The sequence below is a fragment of the Myiozetetes cayanensis genome, unplaced genomic scaffold, assembly GCF_022539395.1.
Source record: "Myiozetetes cayanensis isolate MyiCay16 unplaced genomic scaffold, myiCay2020 scf24, whole genome shotgun sequence".
Taxonomy (NCBI): domain Eukaryota; kingdom Metazoa; phylum Chordata; class Aves; order Passeriformes; family Tyrannidae; genus Myiozetetes; species Myiozetetes cayanensis.
Window position 1 is genome coordinate 4,949,157 of NW_026087456.1, and position 18,673 is coordinate 4,967,829.

General features: G+C 37.3%; 1 long non-coding RNA gene across 1 annotated transcript in view; it reads left to right on the plus strand.

Annotated features, from left to right (window-relative positions):
• Nucleotides 1–7,113, plus strand: part of LOC126642736 (uncharacterized) — a 64,622-nt gene extending 57,509 nt beyond the window's left edge. Inside the window, exon 4 of the long non-coding RNA XR_007629518.1 lies at nucleotides 7,054–7,113. This is a non-coding gene — a long non-coding RNA (uncharacterized LOC126642736). The remainder of the gene's footprint in view (nucleotides 1–7,053) is intronic.
• The last annotated feature ends 11,560 nt before the right edge of the window (nucleotides 7,114–18,673 follow it).

Consider the following 18,673-nt stretch of genomic DNA (forward strand, 5'->3'; position numbering starts at 1 on the left):
ATGAATATTCTGCTGTAAACCAGACCCGCTCTAAACATCAGAGTCTCACTTAGCCTGGATTAACCTGGTGGTTCTCAGCAGGATGTGGCGAGGTCAGAGCAGCACAGTATATCTCCCTGTTTTGAATACATCAGGTGTCGGCACTCTGGGGTTACACTTTTTGATAAAGTTTGAACAGAGAACAATAGGAAGACATGAATCTCGGTTAGTCCCCTCTCATGAAGGAGACTAATCTTACTGAAGTGAACATGAAACCTGGTTTTACTCAACTGTAGCAGAATAGACCCTCCAAACGTGAAATAGAAATTTGAACAAATATCCCTCATCAACTCTAAAATTTTCAAAGCTAACGTGGGGTCTTGATGCCTTGTAGGCCATTAATGGGAAGGGGTTATCAGTGGTCCTTCTGAGGCTTTGGAATTGTCTCCAGCAATGTTCAACTTGTCAAAAATCACTTGTATTTGATGCAACCCTTCAGCACTTTACTTTGCAGAGTAGTTATTTTTTTTTCTAAAGAATTAAGATCGCAGACATGATTTACTTCAGAGATTCCCACACTGTGTTGAGACAACTGCTTGCTGGGGACTTAGCCAGTTAACGTATGGAGAAATTGTCCAGAGCAGCAGAATACAGAGGGGCAGTATTTCTAGGTTTAAGAGGTGATTATGTCTTCAGACTTGTGAATACAGCTCCCTCTCCAAAGCATTTGGGATATTTCTGCTCACAGCCAACACATATTCTCAAGCCAGACTTCCCAGGGGTCCTGACTGGGGTTAGTGTTCTAGTGGATAAAGGGTCAAAATACTGTGGTCACTCTCACAGATGGTCTGTTAGTGGATCATGGGAAGCCAGCTGGTTGTCTATAATGCTATTTTTCCTTCTAATTGCCAGTTTTTAAGTCATATAAAGGTATATTAAATGAATAACATTAAATAATTCTTAATACTGCTTTCCCACGCACATGATTACTTATATATGCCATGGAAATGCCAATCAGAGGTAAATGTGAAGGAAAGATGTCAGCTGTGGTAGCTGACAAAGAACAGGTAGAGTCACTTCAAGAATCTGTATAATTTCAATCAAAATGGAATTCTAGGAAGTTTTTTCTAATGAAATGTTTATAGAAGTGTGAGGCCTCCTTAGCTTTTATTTAATAAGGAAATCAATGGGTAAATCAGGCAAATTACAGATTCCTTCAATTTGACATCCAGTTTGCAGGCTCAAAATGGGACATAACATGTGGGAGTCTATGAAGTGGAAAATTGCAGGAGTCTCTAAATGGCTTTGAAATACAAGTTGTCTGATTCACCATTAGAGGGTGTTTGGAATAGTGTAGGTGCCTAAAGTGAGGTGGGAAGAATGAGGGATAAAGCCTGTGCAAACTTTGCCTGATATTATATAGAAATGCAGCCATGAGTCTTCAAATGATTTATCATCATGGCATTACCAAATTGTGATATCCTGTAGGTACAAAAAAGATTTGAAACAATCACTGAGTACTATATGATGAAATATCATCTCCTTACAAATCCTGTTCATCCTAGTCTTTAGTTCCTTCATTCAGTAATTAAGGATTATCCTGAAACTATGATGGCGTTTTAATTTGAACTAAAATTGATCTTCCAAACCACAATGAACTCTGCTCATAACCAAATAATTAGAAGATCAAGCTGAGAATCTCAGCAGTCTTTCACTGAGACAAGCCTAATAAAAAGAATTGGGTTTTTAAATGGCCGATAAAACTGTATGATCTGCTTAAATATTTGGTTTGATTTCAAGAGTGGAAATAATACAATAGTGTTGCATGATTGAAAAATGATAGCCTTTATTTAGAATGCTACTTTTTTTGACAGATGCTACTGAAAGTCTTAGTTGCAAATGTTATCCATTTTTCCTGTACAGGATAACTGAGAAGCTGGTACTCTTTTACTTTGACCTATAGATGTTACCTTAATTGGCATAATTTCACATGTTATTTAAAAGGAAGAGTAATTTATAATGGAAAAGAAGTTGGATTTACTCTTTATCTCTTTTTAAAGGAAACATACAACTTGAGTTGTGTACCTCAGGCTTTTCTTTCCTTATTTCTGTGCCAATGTTCTTTTTGATTGCTTGAGTGCCATATGGTATTATGGCCCTTTTATCTTTTTTATAACTATAACCTGCAGGCAGTTGCATCTGAGCTCCTGATCCCTGACCACAGCTTCTCCTAAACCTCTGTGAAGCATCAAAAAGATTTAACAAAAGGCCAAAGAAATGAATGATTTTTTTGTTGTTGTTAAAGGATCTTAGTTGACTGTCCAGGTTATCACCGCACTCATAAATGAAAAATGTATTTATTGAATTTTGTCTGGTCCCTTGGGCTCCTTATACAGTAAAAAATGTCCTCTGGATCAGACCACCGTGGTAGGCTTTCAATTGAAGATCATTGATTCCAGCAACTCTCTCAGGTTCAATAATCTCAGTTTAGCTGTAGTCATTCTCTTTATTTTGTTATATCCAGCAGCACATACTGTACTGTGGTGCTTTTCAAGTTGAACTTGATGTGAACTCAGGGGTGATATCCTGCTTCTTCCAGGTGGAATTCTATTTGAAATAGTGAAATTCCAGTAAATGTGAATTATTATCTATGTTGGGACTTTCAAAACTAATGTTCAGTAGTTTTCCTGCATTCTTCAGTCATTAATAACAGAGAATGCAAGTGCTATCAATGGTCCAATTTGTTATGACTCTGTGACATTGACTATTTTTGATTACCACCTGACAACTTTGTGCCACTGAGCGGTTTTGGGCTGAAGTGCTATCTTCAAGTGCAAGGCTTGTTTTACTACAGATATCTGAGAACAGTGTAACAGCCACAGTGTTTAATTGTCTCATGCCAGCTGAATCCAGTTCTGATTTCAGAACTCTTGCTCCATAGCTGAACTTCAAGTGGGGCTCAGCAGTGGCTCGGTGTGATCAGAGTTGTCCCTCGCCTCCCTGGGGCTGTTTTGCTGACATCCCTGCTCTGCTGGCTGAGTGGTCAAAGGATCAAAGTCCATACAACTGCAATTCTTTGTAAATCCTGGATATGGACATATATATGGGTCCATTTTTTTTTTCCAAAAATGCCTCTCTGAGAGATGTTTTGAATTGTAATGACTAACAAGTACAGGCAGTTTGGGATGACTGATGAAATATTAGCTAGACTTGCCCATCATATGTTATACCTGTTTGAACCGCCTGTCTATTCCAGCCATAAGTTGGAATACAGTTTGTTTTGCCTCCAAATATTCAACTTAAAATGCACTATGGACTGCAGCAATTAAGGAATCTGGCAGCTTAGACACCGGTGTGATGGGGTCAGGAATGAGCTGATGTTAGTTGGGTCCCCATTTGAGTGCTTGATCCCACTTCTGCTGGTTTGCACCCTCACCACCCAAGGCTACCTTGAGAATTATCATTTTAAGAAGTCTGGATGCCCCAGAGATGGTTGCACTGAAGGGAAAATTTTATGTTAATGAAAAATATGCTTTTAAAATACTTTCCCATTGTATTTCATGTTGGAACATTCTGCACTGGAGTAAAAATGAAAATAGATATATTATTCTTACTCTAATCCTTCCATATATTGCAAGGATTCTCTTGCTTTTTCTACTTGTTCTTGGATTTTATTTATAAAACTCTCATAGCAAGGTACCACAATAAAACATGCTCCAGCTGACAACAATCTCTTTCTCACTATTATTAGAGATTTTCTCTGATATGTTGAACTTTGACAAGACTATAACTGGATAATACTTGTGACATTTCATTCTTCATTTAGAAAAAGAAACAGAAGAGAAAGGGGACCAGGTAATTATTTTATCATGTGCATTGAAAAAATACATATTTTTACATGAGAGGCCCTCTTGTCTGACTTTCTGCTTTGTATTATCAGAAGCATTGAATAATTTCCCTAGCTTTCCTCTTACAAGGCATTCTTGTTTTCTTGTTTAGGCCATCCTTGAATGGTTGATTGGAGATTCATCTCGCCTGGTATTAGGCCAGTTTTAATGCTGTATGTCAGGGCAAGTGTCTCAACTTGCATGATATAAACTTTGTGAAACCAGGTATTTCAAGACACCAAAGCACTTTCATGCTGCAAAGTTCTTTTCAGTTAATGACAATTCTCTCTTTGCTTCCTTTTTTGAACCTTCACTAGACACCAAGTATAAATAAATCTCTTAACTGAGGCTTATAATGTGGTGGTGACCAAAGATAAGAGAGGCAGCTTTGAGGCTTTGAGTCCATCCCGTGTGTGCCTGGTGATCTGAATGCAGTGTGGACTGTATGCTGAAATGGAAGAGACCTAACAAAACTTGTGTTACTTGTTCCACAGAATGGTTTAAATCAGTCCTGGAGTTTTTTCTTTGTCTGATCTAAAGGGATAGTATCACGATGATTTCTTTGATTATTCTAATACTGTGCGTTTCTCTGGAGAAGTGACTTTTCCAGACATTTCCTAGGCATTTCCACTAGTATTTTCTTTTTCAAAGCACACTTACTCCAATGGATGAAAACCTGCTCTGCATTGCAGTTACTACCATAACTTTAAGTAGTTTGATTCCAAATGTTATCAGGAAAAACATCCTTTCCAACCTTAAATTTGATTTCATGAAATGGCTGAAGTCTTCATTTTATTGTCAGCAGTAAGCAGCCTTCACGTACTTCGGGCCACAGTAATTCTTCCAGAAAACAAAAGTAAATGTACAACAAGATATATTATAGTGTAATTATCTACAGTCATTTAAAAAGAATAAAATAAAAATGAGCTGCACCTTTTGTATCAGGTTCACTGAACTAAAGCTAGTGCTGGGGTATTCATGGTGCATAGACAGGACAGTGTTAATGCGTCTGTGCAGGCAGTTCTATACATCTATCTGTCTGGATATATGATCATGAGCTGAAGATTGTTTATTGTCAAAGGCTGAGTGGCTAATAAATGCTGGCAATGGCTTGGATTCACTGGAATGCTGCACAGCTGCGGCATTAGTCAGACTTTCCTTTTCAGAATTCTGTAATCCCTTCAATATTGCATTAAATATGTTTTCAATATTTATCTGGATAAAAATGTGCTGAATATTGCAACTGTTTAATTCTGATGTTTGTCACGTAGGAAATCTATGTAAGGCAGAAGGTAACAACATTTTTATTGCTAAAACCTAAGGCAGCTGCTTCTTGGGTTGTTTGCTCACTTGGAGCCTTGTGCCTGGGCTATTTACAGCCCTTGGTAAGCCTTTGCGATCGCTCAGAGGTGGAGGCATGTCAGAACTTCTGAAGCCAATTTCAGGCCTTAGTGCTTGGCTGAACTCACTGAACTGACCCATCACCCTACACAAGAATCGGAGTTCCTATAGATTTCAGTGTCAGTAGAATTTAGTAGATGGATTTTGGATTTGTTATACTTCATAGACCAACAACTTGACGAGCCAGGAGTCAGAAGGTTTATTAATATGTCACTGTATTTTTATTAGTTTTCCTAAATGATTAGCCAGTCTATTGTTAGCTGATGTATTGTCTCTCTCCAATTTTTATCTATGAACCAGATTATTTGGATAACAGTGATTGCAATTAATGATGTGGGAGCAAGGAAATATGCTCCCCTTATGTTGTGGGTTCAGAATTAAGACAGGGAATCCAAACTCATACAGTTCCAGTTAACCACATGGTCTAATGCAGTCCTGGCGATGCTGAAGCTCACTGTGTCCATGTGTTTCCACAAACAATTACTTTCCCAGCCGCTGTTAAAAAAAAAGTAAAGGAAAGCTCACCAAGTGGAATGGTTTGTAGGCACAAAAGATAACCTGTTGCTTCTTGGGATGATTGCTTTAGACATTAGTCTGACCTGGAAACAAGTGGGCTGAAGGCATTAGGAATAGGGAAGGTCATTAAAAGATCATATTCATATTCAAAGTATTTTTGTTGGGTTTTGTTTTGGTTTGGTTTTTGTGTTTTTTTTCCCCCAGCTGTGTTAGTAGTAGCTTGATCAGACTTAAGTAAAAAGCCTATTGAATCCATTAGCTGTAGGTCACTGATTCAGGCAGATTAACAGTAGCAGAAATATGCATTATGTGAAGGATGAATTGCTGGTGTCTGCCTAACTACTCCTGGTCTTCTCCTGGCAGTTAAATCTGATGTCAGTCACTTCTTGGCAGTCACAGTGGCACCAGCGAGTGAGTGGGTCATGGAGACTAAACCATCCATTCATCCTGAAGTCGTCCCTTAAGGAAAAAGTGGGAGTGTGTTGGGGAAGCTTGAAAGAAAGTTGCTCCCATTCTATGGAAGTGTAGAAAGCTTCAGGAACCAGAACTGCTAACACCTTTTGGGGCATAAAAAAGCTCATGTTTGACTGAACTTCTGCAAGCATACATTGAAACAAGAAGCCTAGCATTAAGTTGAAATGACTAAATAATAGTCTGGAACATGAATTTGCATTGTTTTGTCACATTATCTGTTGATGATAAAAGTCTTTTCATCTAGTCTCTTGACAGTGACTCATTGGCGAAACATTTTAAGTGATTCAAATAAACAGAAAAATCAAATACTGGTTTCTTTGTTCATGAAGAAACCCACAAAAAAAAAAAAAAAAAAAAAGATGAAAAGCACATAAACCTTCTCTGTGTTTGAATTTTGACTTACCAGTATTTTCTAGTTCAAAAAGAAGTTTCTCATCCCATGCCACTTTACAAAACATTGATAGACAGTGTATCTCACCTATCCAGCCTGTGATCTATATCTGGTATTATAAACAAAACAGTGATTTTTTTTCTAGTGGTAATACCTCAAAAAGCAACGAACCCCATCCTTTTACAGGCACTGCATATTCCTTCGAAGGAGAAGATTGGCAGCTTGCAGAAGATCTGCTCAGAGTAGTAAAAATGTATAGATATTTTATTATACTCTTACAGAGTTGAAAGTCACAGTACAGTGAGTTTAACACTTTTCTGTTTTGGAAGAATAAATTGCACATCAGGGGTTTTCGTGTTTTTTTGGTTATGTGATTTGATTGTTTGTTTGTTTGTTTGTTTCAAGATTGGTGTAAAGAAGAACAAAGAGAAATCCAGGAAACGGAGACTCTCAGGTAAATGTCAGGTGAGCATGACTACATGTTGGTGACTTACCTTTGCCATAGCATGGGCTGTGTCTGATCAAATAGAAAACTGGAAGATGTAATGAGTAATTATAATAATTATGAAAGTAAGGTACGTAGAAACATTGAGTAATACACACATTGCCTCCCACCCCTGGCAGTTCCCCTATGCTGTCGTCACAGTTACAGCTTAGAGAGTGACTTCTGCATCACTGTCCCCTCTGGTAGCGTCACAGACCCTAATCCACATGGACTATTTTGCTGCCATGTCACATTTAGTTAATTGGTTTTTGACTGTCACACCACAGCTGCTTTTGATATTGCCCAACCAACATTTTTCTCACTCAGCAAACATGTTTTGCATTATGTTTTCTCCAGATCAACAGGCATTCATTTTTCTATCAGATGAAACTTTCAGCCCCTAGTCTCAAGTGCTGTAGGCTCCTCTCTCTCAGCTCTTGTTTTCTGGCTGCATAATATTTTTCCAATCAAATGTTGCTTCCGGCCTTTATTCAGAAGCTGAGTGGAAATCACTGTGAGATATATGAAATGAAGTTTAGGTTATTACTAAGTATTGTAGCTTTTCTTAAGGCATCTCTTCCCTTCCCCATACAAATTTATGTGCTAATATTAATCATTATCGTTTGTTTATGGTCAAGGAGACGCTGACCTCCCCTGGGATTTACAGTCCTTGTCTCAAACAGCCTGTTTTATTTGGCTCAGAGTGCTGTTTTTCTATCTGTGCTGCTATTGTGTGGCTCTTTCAGCACGTACCGACTCTGTGTGAGCATAGCAGGGGCTGGGAGGGCAGCTCACTTGACCCCAGAATGCTCTATGGACCTGGGAAGGAGCAGTCTGCACCCGCTGCCACCTCAGCGTGGCCATGAGGGTGCCCTTTGGAGACTGCTGAACACGCTCAGGCAGATCACATCACATCACACGGCTTTGACCTCAGCTGAGGAGCCCACCAATTATTTAGTTGTGGAAAAATGTTGCACAAGAATAACATGAAGGAATTGTATGACACAAAAATGCTATTATTCAAAGATAGGTATCTGCAATGTTTTTGTTCGGTTTGGGGCCACTTTCACAGATACACAAAGCAGCTGGTCTGCACCTGGTTTGTATCTAAAAAGCCCTTTGCTCATGAATAACTACATGGCTAAAAATAACACTGCAGGTCTAATCTACTTATAAAACCTCAACTTCGCTATGGGTGCCTTGGAATGAGGGATGAAGCAATTTTGTCAAGTTTTAATGAAGAATGATTTTCTATTTACATTATTAAAAGCGGAGTATAAGGCCAAGAATGTATATAGACAGACGTTGTTTGAGGGGTTTGAAAACACAATTCCATGTTTATTTTTCTGTCTGGACCGTGGCTGATAATCCCACCAATCAGTCGGCTGTTGGGCTTGAAACAGTAGCTGTTGTTATGGCTGATCTAGAGCTTCAATAACTAGATTCAAGTTACGATTAAGAAAAACCAGAAGATGTCTAATAGCACAAAGAAGGTTCCATGGAAACAAAACCATTTGGGTTAGATACTGTTTTTATAGTGTCTTATTTTTGGGATTGGGTGTCTTCTGTTCTTCATGAAAGAGAAGTGACAGGTTTACAGTCACTGTACACAATAATGTGGTCCTTCAACTGTTCTATTTTCTAAGAACACTGTCAAAAATGAAATGCATTTCTTTTGTAGCCCACCTGCTTTATTTAAAATACTGATTGCAATTTTGTTCTTTCTGGTTTTTGTGGTTTTGTTTGTTTTTTTCCCCACAATCCTCAAAAACATCTCTTCCATCCCAGGTATGAGAAGGAAATCATGACTACTTGCCACTGGACCTAAGCAGAGTTCTTTAAGAGGAAAACTACATTTTACTTAGGAGAATAACATCATGTGGCAGGGCTATGACAACAATAACACCTCTACTGCCAGAAAACACTTAACCTGGGTGGCTCAGATGGTCCCAAATATTTAAGAGCATTTTTCTTATACTGTAAATTCCCTGTGGTACATTATTTTCTACTGAGAGCTAATAACTACCCTGTCTGTAAAGTAACTGGTCTTAAGTTTATTAGCTTGCAAGACAGAAAAATAACAGGCACATATCACTGACATTTAACAAAGATATCTTTCATGGGTTTCTGCATTTTTTTCTCATGCACCACACGTTTCTCTTTAGTTAGAAAAACATATTTCGAATCACAGTCTGAGTAACTTGTTACGAAGCAAAGCACATTTTCCAAACACTCCTTAATGCTTCATCAAATACCTGAGTCCCTTTTCAGAAAGTTCTGAAGATTTTTGCAAAAGAAATAATATGTCAGCTTCCCCCATGAAAGCTGTTTCACCCTTGCTGCAGCAGCCATATTATTTTCCTTGGATGGGAGACCATCATCCTGTTCCTGCACTGAAGTGGAAATGGTTGCACAAACGACTTTCGTCTGAAAGCGACTTCTTCAGACAACATAAATCCCCTTCCTGGCTTCTTTAAATGCATGATATTAGTCTATTCCTTTGGAGTTGGGAGGTGTGGGTCACAAGAAGGTGATGCACATGATAATTCTAGATTAAAGATGTATGTCCTGGTGGTTAAACAGAAGAGCTGTCCACCAACTGGGAGGTGATGCATGCAGGAGGTGGTCCAGTCAAACGTGAGTATTTTTGTTCTGGAAGGAGCCCACTTTCAGTCAATATTTGTAGTCAGAGTATAGTGAGGCTTTTTAAGGTGATAAAGCCCACTCTCAACTCCTGTATTTTTTTTGTAGCCAAATCTGTACAAATTAACTGTCCCTAAGTGTCACTGTTGCTGGCTTGCTCTTAGAAAGACTGCATCCTCTTATAATAACAGCAAGCCACAATGTGAACTCACCAAGGTGACAGTAAACAGTAGGTACCATGGAAAAAATGGAGGGAAAAGTGTGGCATGTTTGGTGAAAGTATTTCTATTCTAAACTGGCCTCTACTATTTTTGGAATGTGATTTTTGGTGGGCAAGAAGAATTCAAAAAATTGCTCCTCCCAAATGACTCAGCTTTTGAGCTGAACCATGTGGAGCTTAAAAAGCTGAAGATGAGTGTTGTGAAAGTCCTCCTTGAAGGCCTGGCACTCTACTGGAGTCATGGAAAATGTCTCATTAGCTTTAACAAGAACGGGAACAGGCCTGGGATAAGTCCATGGAGAAGTCCAAATACCAGTTGTCCTGGCTAGAAATAAGAAAAATTCAAAAGAGAACAATAGTTGTGTGTCCTGGAATGTCAATAGTAACAGCATGGACTGCAATCCCAAACTCTCAGTAAGATGAAAAGCAGAGGGTTTAATTTTCTCTTTCTGTGACCCAAACACACACAACGTTGCCCAAACCCCTGCCTGGGTGGTATCTTAGAGGACAAGAAACTGGGATAAAAAAAATCAGGAATTATCCAAGCTTCACACTACAGAGAAGCTATTATGTCTAGGACAAAAGATGGGGACTGCTCATGTTTTATAGTCAAACAGTTTCACATGACTTACAAGGAAGGTGTATAATTCTCTCTTTATTGTCTCACCTACTTAAAGGTGCACAAAAGCACAGTGTTTTATTATCACAGTGGCAGTGGGGCTTCAGCTGTGAGCTGATGGAATCAATGTGTCTGCATCATCCACAAGAAGAGTCTGCATTTGACAGAGAGTTTTCCTTCTTCCTCACCCTCTTCTCCAAAACTTTGACATGTCAAAATGTTTTTTGTTTGTTTTTTTTTTCTGGTTGAGTGGCTGTTGCTAATTTGGATAGAAATTATTTGGCTGCCATACTTGTGGAAAAAAGCATAGAACATTGGGAAACGTTTGCAAAATGTGGATAGTACAACCCTGGGTTTTATTTGGAGAGTTTCCCAGGCATTGCAGAAATGAAAGCATAACGCTTTTGAATCTTGAATTTGGAATAAAATGGCTTTTATAGAGCTATTTCCAAGTACCACATCTAGAATTTAGCATTCACGGTGCTGAGAAAAATTTGCTTGTCCCTTACAATCTGCCACTGGAGCAAAGGTTCCAAATGGAAAAAAAAAAAAGGCTTTCTGAGATGTTGTGAATATTCATGTGAGAAATGCAAACTAGGATTCCATGTAGGATTAACACTCTGAAAGTGTTCCAAGAAGCATTATGGGAGGCAGCCTTATAGGATACATTTACACATTGTTTAATTTGTTGTCAGATAACACAGCAGATCCAGTATTTCCCTTGGTTTGGGTTATTTTGTGACTACACCAGTTTCAGGCTTTAGAATATCTTGTGTCACAGATTCTGTTTTATCTTAAAACCAGCAAGGACTGTGGTAATGCAAACTGTTGTCACTGCTGCTGTTTATAGTATTTTATCTCCGAACATGACCCTTAAATTAAGAATTGCTGTCTGAGAGAACCCAAGCACAAGTATTTACATATTTAAACATTTCATATAAGGTCATGTTGGACATTGAAAGCCTTTGTATCCTTTTTTTCATGGAGAATGATAACAGCAGGAAAACAACAGTGCCTGCAAAACAGGGTGGAGATGTGTTCCCAGGTTCATGCATATCTTGTCCCTGTCCACTTTGCAGCAGTTACTTCAGTCAGTGGAGGGTTTCTTTCTCTAGCACTGTAGACTCATTTCCATCCAGCTCCTGACTCTGTGGCAGATGATGACAGGAGGAGAGAAAGCATATTTGGGGGTGTAATGCTTCTGCTCGACTTTTTTTCCAGTTTCCCAAGTATTTCCCTCTTTGTGGTTTTTCATATGCTTTCAATAATAATTTTGACGGTCTATTGATTTGGAATTAAATGTAACTGGTGCTATTTCCAGAGTACTTTGAGACTGTGGTGCCAAGTTCCTTCTGCTTTATGTAGTCACTAAATGAACACAGAGAAGTTTGCATCCTTTGGCCCACTCAGGCAGCAGTAAGGTCAACACAGCTGTGACAGCTGAGGAGGAGAAGGTTTCAGAAATAGCTTAAAATCTGTGGAGCTTCTTTCCAAAGCCAGTTCTTTAGTATTCGGAGTTGATCTGTCCTTCTGCCTCTTTGTGCTCAGAGAAAATGTTTGAGTGGTTGACTGGAGACAATTTACGGATTGTGGAGGTGAACTTGGGGCTTGCAGTCAGCCCCATTATCTGTCTACACGTACTGCTCACACGTGATTAATTTGTGCTGCGTTAGTTGTGGGTAAACAGTCCTGTATGTGTGGTTGACTAAATAGTTATGCTTTAAACTAGTACACATCCTATGCCAATAAAAAAATAATGTAATACTGCCACCAAAAACAATGGTTTTCTGTAATAGCTAGAGAATGCAGTTTGTAATTTGAAACTCTTGTACAAATGCACACATGCATTTGTTGAAGGGTTTTCCCATACCATCTGAAGGAGAAGAAAAATGGGTATTTTCATGTTTCACTGTTTGTTTTTAAAAATTGTATAATAATCTTACAGTTAAAATTTTGAACTTTAAAAAAAATTGATATATTTTCCCTTCCTTTTTTTTTTTTTTTTTTAATAATTTGCTTCATTTATCCCTGTTCAAATGTAAATTTATTTGATGCAACTAATGCTACGTGTAATCTATAAACATAAGGACTATGGGCTTGAGTTTCAAAATCTTGGAGTTCTAAATATTTCTTCAGGTGAGTCCTGTAGCAGAATATATTTTAATTAATTTCTTGGAATGCTAACACATGACAAGATGTACCTCTTGAAGTACAGCGATTTACTTCTATTCCTTTTTTATTCTCTGAGAAGTCTAAATGGAATTTAAGTGGCTGTAGCTGTTGCACAGTGGCGACTTGCAAGTACTGCTTTTTACTACAGTAAAAAAAAAATGCAGTCTGGGCAAAAAACATCAAAGGCAAAGAGTTAGTTACATACATTTATACCATCCTCAGCCCCTAAAATGGGCCAAAATTCCTGCAATGCTCAATGAGTAAGTTATGTGTGTCACGGAAAAGGGCTTTACCTTTGGGAAAAGCAAAAAGGAGACCTAAAAATTTTGGGGTTTATGTCTTTTGGTGTCGTTGAGCAGTAAGAATTTATACATAACACCCCCCCCTCCTTGTGAGGGATCTATTTTCAACTTTTAGCAGGACAAGGAAAATGGAATGGGCTGCAGTAATTTAACATTTACTTTACGATCTGTTTTGTGGCACTTAGGACATATTTGACTGGTTCTAAAGGTGCTCTCCGGGTTTCCCCAATTTTATCATTACAGGAAAATAATTATTTCCTAAAATTGGAAAAACTTCAATATCCAGAGACTCCTGCCTTGACTGTTAAAGATACATGGACTTATCAATATCTCATTAGATAGCAGTAGAAAGGTTATAAAAATATATGGCATACTTACAATGATTTTTATTGTCCACAGAACTGTGCTATAAATGGCATTATTGCTACACCTGGAATTGCAATTTACACTTTATATCAACTTAAAATAATTTGGGACTTTTATTTCTCCTGATTATAGTAATTTGTAAATGGAGTGACGTTATGAATGGGATAGTCTATAAATGAATGCTAATTATGTGACCAGATTGGGTTAAATGGGATTTCTCATTTCTGAGTTTAATTGATAACTTGAGTTCTTACCTGACAGGACCAAATAATTCATGATGACAGCAACAATCAATAATTGGGAAATACACCTTTTAAATGATACTTCCAGGGTTTTATACATATGTTACAAATTTACAGCATGATTAATTATCCAGGAATTTTTAAAAAACATTTTTATTCTCTTTTTACTTCATAGATTTCATGAACAGTAAAAATAAGTGCAGTATAGGACAAATGCTACTGACAATGGGATTACTAACTTATGAGTAAACTCTTTATGCTCTAGATAAATTGGAGTGCTTTTGAAATTAATTATAATGGAATATTAATATGTATGTATTTCAAACTAAAAATAGAATAAACACTATGCAACCTGTGCTTAAGTTGAGGAGTAATCTATAAATGTTGATCAATACAGTTCAGTTTGTTATTAATGTAAAAGCCAAGTTAATTTGAAAAGAAGAAAAAAACATTGCACATTTTGGGATTTAGTAGGCTTTTCAGGTTTCTTTGTGATTTGTATTTTGTCTGATGTAAAACTAAGAATAACTATGAAATATGATAAAACTTGTATTTTCCATACAATAAATATCATTTAGAGGTCTTGTGTAGGATGTGCCAAGATGAACTTATAAAAGAGCTTTTTCTGACGATCGGTAGGATGCAATTTTTGAAAGGTTTAACACAAAAGCAGAAGATGAGCACAACAAACCTAATAAACCCCTTAACTTGTAGGTTCCTTCCTGCTTCAACAGATCTCTCTGTTCTCATTTAGGTGGGCTTCATCACAGGAAAAAGTCTGTCTTACAAGGGATTTTAAGACTAAGATGCTAATGAGTGCTGGCTTTAGAAGTATATGCAGGCAACACAAAATAACTGAGATAAGAGAAATAAATTTCAGAAAATTGATAGTAATTTTTGTGCCAGTATAAACTCAGCTATTTTTAGGAACCATTTGATACAGATATTTACAATATAAAGCTGTTGTAAATTGCAGCGAATTATTGGTAAAAGCTGTTTATATTTTTTCTTATGGAAAGAGTTCTCACAGTAAACAGATATAAATATGTGTATGCAAAGACATTTCAGAGGAATCATAAATGGAATAAAATCTGCACTGAAGAAATTAGACTCTTCCTGTCTGATACTAAAAAAGAAAATCCCTTGAGGCTTTAATTGAACAAATTAATCTACTGTAATGACTCTGAGAGTGAAATCTCTTGAAATATTAGAAAAACACTATGGACACCATTGAGCTCTTTAGTCCCTTTGCTGTTAGACCTTCCCTGATTTACTGCTGGACTAAACTCATTAACTACTGGCTCTGCAGTAGTCCCTAGACCAAATTTTATAACTTCCATTTTGACTTCCGTTCTTCAGCTCAGTCTGTGACCCACTGTCCTTGTTAAATCCTTACATGAGTGCCGGCTTAATTTTAGGGGGAATACTGGGGCCTTTGATCTGGGGAAGATGGGGTGGATTTTGCACTATTTTATGAGTCTTACGTGTAAAATCTTAGAAACAAGAGATTTCTGGGAAAATAACAGTAACACTCTGCAGTTGCAAATCTAATTCATACTTACCATTTAAATAATCTGGTTTCTGACAGGAGAATTGTCTTATTAAAACACTGTACTCGTGATTCCTTGGCAATCAGTGTTTGTCCCACAAGCCAATTTCTTTCACACTTGCCTCCACCTATGCTGCCACACCAGTATAAATTATCAGGATGATATTTTGTAAACTATATCTCAGAATGGCATTTCTACATAAGGGAATGGAAACCTAATGGGAAAATATTTATAGCATATTTATATTAAAGAGGTCTGCAAAATAAAGGAAAATCTTTAAATGTCGGTGACAGAATGATTTAGACTCAATTTAAATGATTTTTTTTTGTAAGTGGATACATTTATATTTTCATTTAACTGAAAATATATTATTTTGAAATTCATGTGAAAGTTATGAGCCGGTTTACCTAACTAATCTAGCTTTAGAACTAAAATGTAGAAATGTTTTGTTATTTGTATTTAAAATGTCATTGTCAATACTAAATAACATGAATTTGATAATGGATTATAGCTATTTTTGTAGAAGATTGTTGTAACTTTTGCCACAGAAACCATGAAACGAGATTATTTTGACCTTTTGTTGTTCATGACATCACCCCTACCCGTTGTTAGAAAATAAACACCTAAATGGCATTTTATCATTAAGTTGGCTACATAGTACAACTCCAAGGTTAAAACTTACATCTCGAAAATATCTTCACAGATGTCACCTGAAGTTTCTGCTTTACCTGTGGAAGCACTGTACAGAGAGGGTGGAAGCAAGGGGTAAGTAAAACACTGGTTTATGTTATACATTAACACATGTCAGTATTAGCTGCTGATAGGTAGATCAGAGGAATATAATTGAAAAACTGCCAGAAAGATTGAGAGTAAAAAGCAAGACCTGGTTTTGTAACCTGTGTCTCTATCTGGGTAAATATAATTTGGACTGGTTTAGTGGAAAAAAATTAAACTTTATACATCTGTGCAGTAATGGCACATGCTGGCTCCCAGCCCCCTGCTGCATGTCTACAGGCACGCTTTGTATTAGAAAAACCCTTCCTCCCCATGGGAACAGTCAAGGTCTAATCACATTTTCATTACAAGATTGCATGTTTTACGTCCTTTCAGTCCTAGTCCTAAGCATTTTGTGCAACTGGTACTGAGAGAACTGTTTGACTAGGAATTTTATTGCTTTATGGGTTATTTTCCCCCCACAGATTGATAAAACTGATTCCACATAATTTATTAAATATCAAATAAGTATTAAGTTAGCTGGTAATTTGCAGTGATAGTTATACAATACTTAATGATACTTAAATCTCGTATGTCTAAGACATTACAATTGCTAAGAAAAAAATGAGAACACAGGTAAAATATATTAGCAAACTCAACTTGGCTATTCAGAAGGAACTTGAAAGCAGAGCTCAATTTATTAACTTAAGTATTTGGAGGACCTTTGTCACAGGTTGGTCACAATAATTGTCAGCAATAAATTTTTTGGTTGTCAACAAGCAGCAAGGCCTCCAGGGATCTATTACAGAAGGGAGGGTACTATGCTGTATTTCAGTGCATCTCTGTATCTGTTTGTGTTATTAATATCATTGTATTTTGACTGGTTTGTGGTTTAACAGATTTAAACTTTTGAGAGCTCAAATTAGGGTGTTTGTAAAAAAGTTTTCAGCAAATCAAACAACTTGGCTGATTTGGACCATTGGTTGCCTTGCTAGGGATACAAATATAAGAAGAAAAGATCATCAAAAAAAGGTGCACCAGCTGAAAAATAGCTATCAGTTCTCTCAAAGCTCCTTTTGAAAAGTAGAAAACAGCTCTGAAAGTGGAATATATGTCAAATTGTTGTGGTTTTAAGCATGTCCGCCCATCAGCAGTAGCTTAGGCAAAGAGTCCTGTGATACTTTCCAAACAACCCTTTGCATGTCACTCACCCCAATCTTACTCAAACAGTTGGTGTGGAAGTGGGTTGTACAGTCAATTTAAAAGATGGCCATTAAGAAATGTGATTGTTAAGTTACCATATTTTCAAGAAACCTACGCAAGTCTGGCCAGAAATACATGAAGGCTTTTTCATACAAAATCTGACCAAGAAAAAATTATTCCTAAGTTATGAATTGTAAAATGGAACAATGAACATTGTGTATGAAATAGGATCTTGTCCAAAGTAAAAAATATTTGTGGAGCTGGATATGGATATAATTTTTGTTCCAGTTCTATACTGTCTCTACACCTATCACATTTCTCCTACCTATCCTGTGACAGGATGCATTTACTTTATGTCTTAGACTTGGCTGGTTGTTTTTTAAAACAAACAAACAAAAAACCCCAAACAACAAAAAAAACCCAAAAACCCCCCATGGTTCTTCAAGAAATTTACACTCCAAATGAAGCCACCATAGGACATGAAAATAACAAACAAATGGGAGGGTAGGAAATTAGGAACAGGAGGTAAAATAAATAAAAATATAGAGGCAGAACTCCAGCTGCTGGAAATTAGCGTAATTCTATTGAAGCCTGTGCAATTACACTCACTGAGCAATTGCTTCATTATTTTTATTTATTTTACCCTTTGTTCCCTCTTGTTGTTGGAGCTTTGAGTTAAGTGAGCTGAATTAACATCAGCTGAAGTGCAGTTCTAATGTGCATTCTGTTATGTATCTGCAAGGAGCAGGAAGGGGCAGAGTGGGAAGCTTCTGAAGAGGTCTTTCAGAGAGGAGCCACCATCTATGTAGGCTATGATTATGCATACTCTCATGTTTGGTCTGTTTTTTAGTCCTTTTCTTTTTTTTGCCCTATACAAGTCACCCCAGCAAAGGAGGCTCATTGCTGGTGTAGGTGCAGAGGGGAAGGTGAATGAGCCATCAAATAAGTTATCAGCAGGGATGGTGTAGTCATATCCACACTACATAAAAATGCAGAAATCAAGTGCCTTTCCCTTCCACTTTTGTTTTCCAGCCTGTCCTCAACCCTTTCTGCACTGAGCATGAAAGCAGGACTCAAATGTACACCACTGTGACTGCAGGGAGATCACCATCAGGAGATCACCAAGAGGGCAGGGAAGATGAACCCAGACATGAGGGGTGGCAGCTGAGTAAATCATCACTATGGTAGGGAAATAATGATAGGAGTATGACAGCAAAGTTACAGTTTGTAATAAACGAAGTTTTTGACTGAGTTGGTTGCAACAAGTTTAAGGTAATGATGTGTTTTTGGGTTTTTTTATATAATGACTGTGCTAATTTTAACTTAGAAAGCAAAATCTATCCTTTTTATTAGAGCTTTTGAAATTAAATTTTCAGAGCAAATGGCATTTCTTATCCAGATTTTATTTCCTTTAGTTGTTACACAGTTAATCTCTCCTGAACCAGACTTGAGCCATTGCTTCTTCAATGCTTAAATATATATAGGTTTGTACAACCTTACTCACAAATAC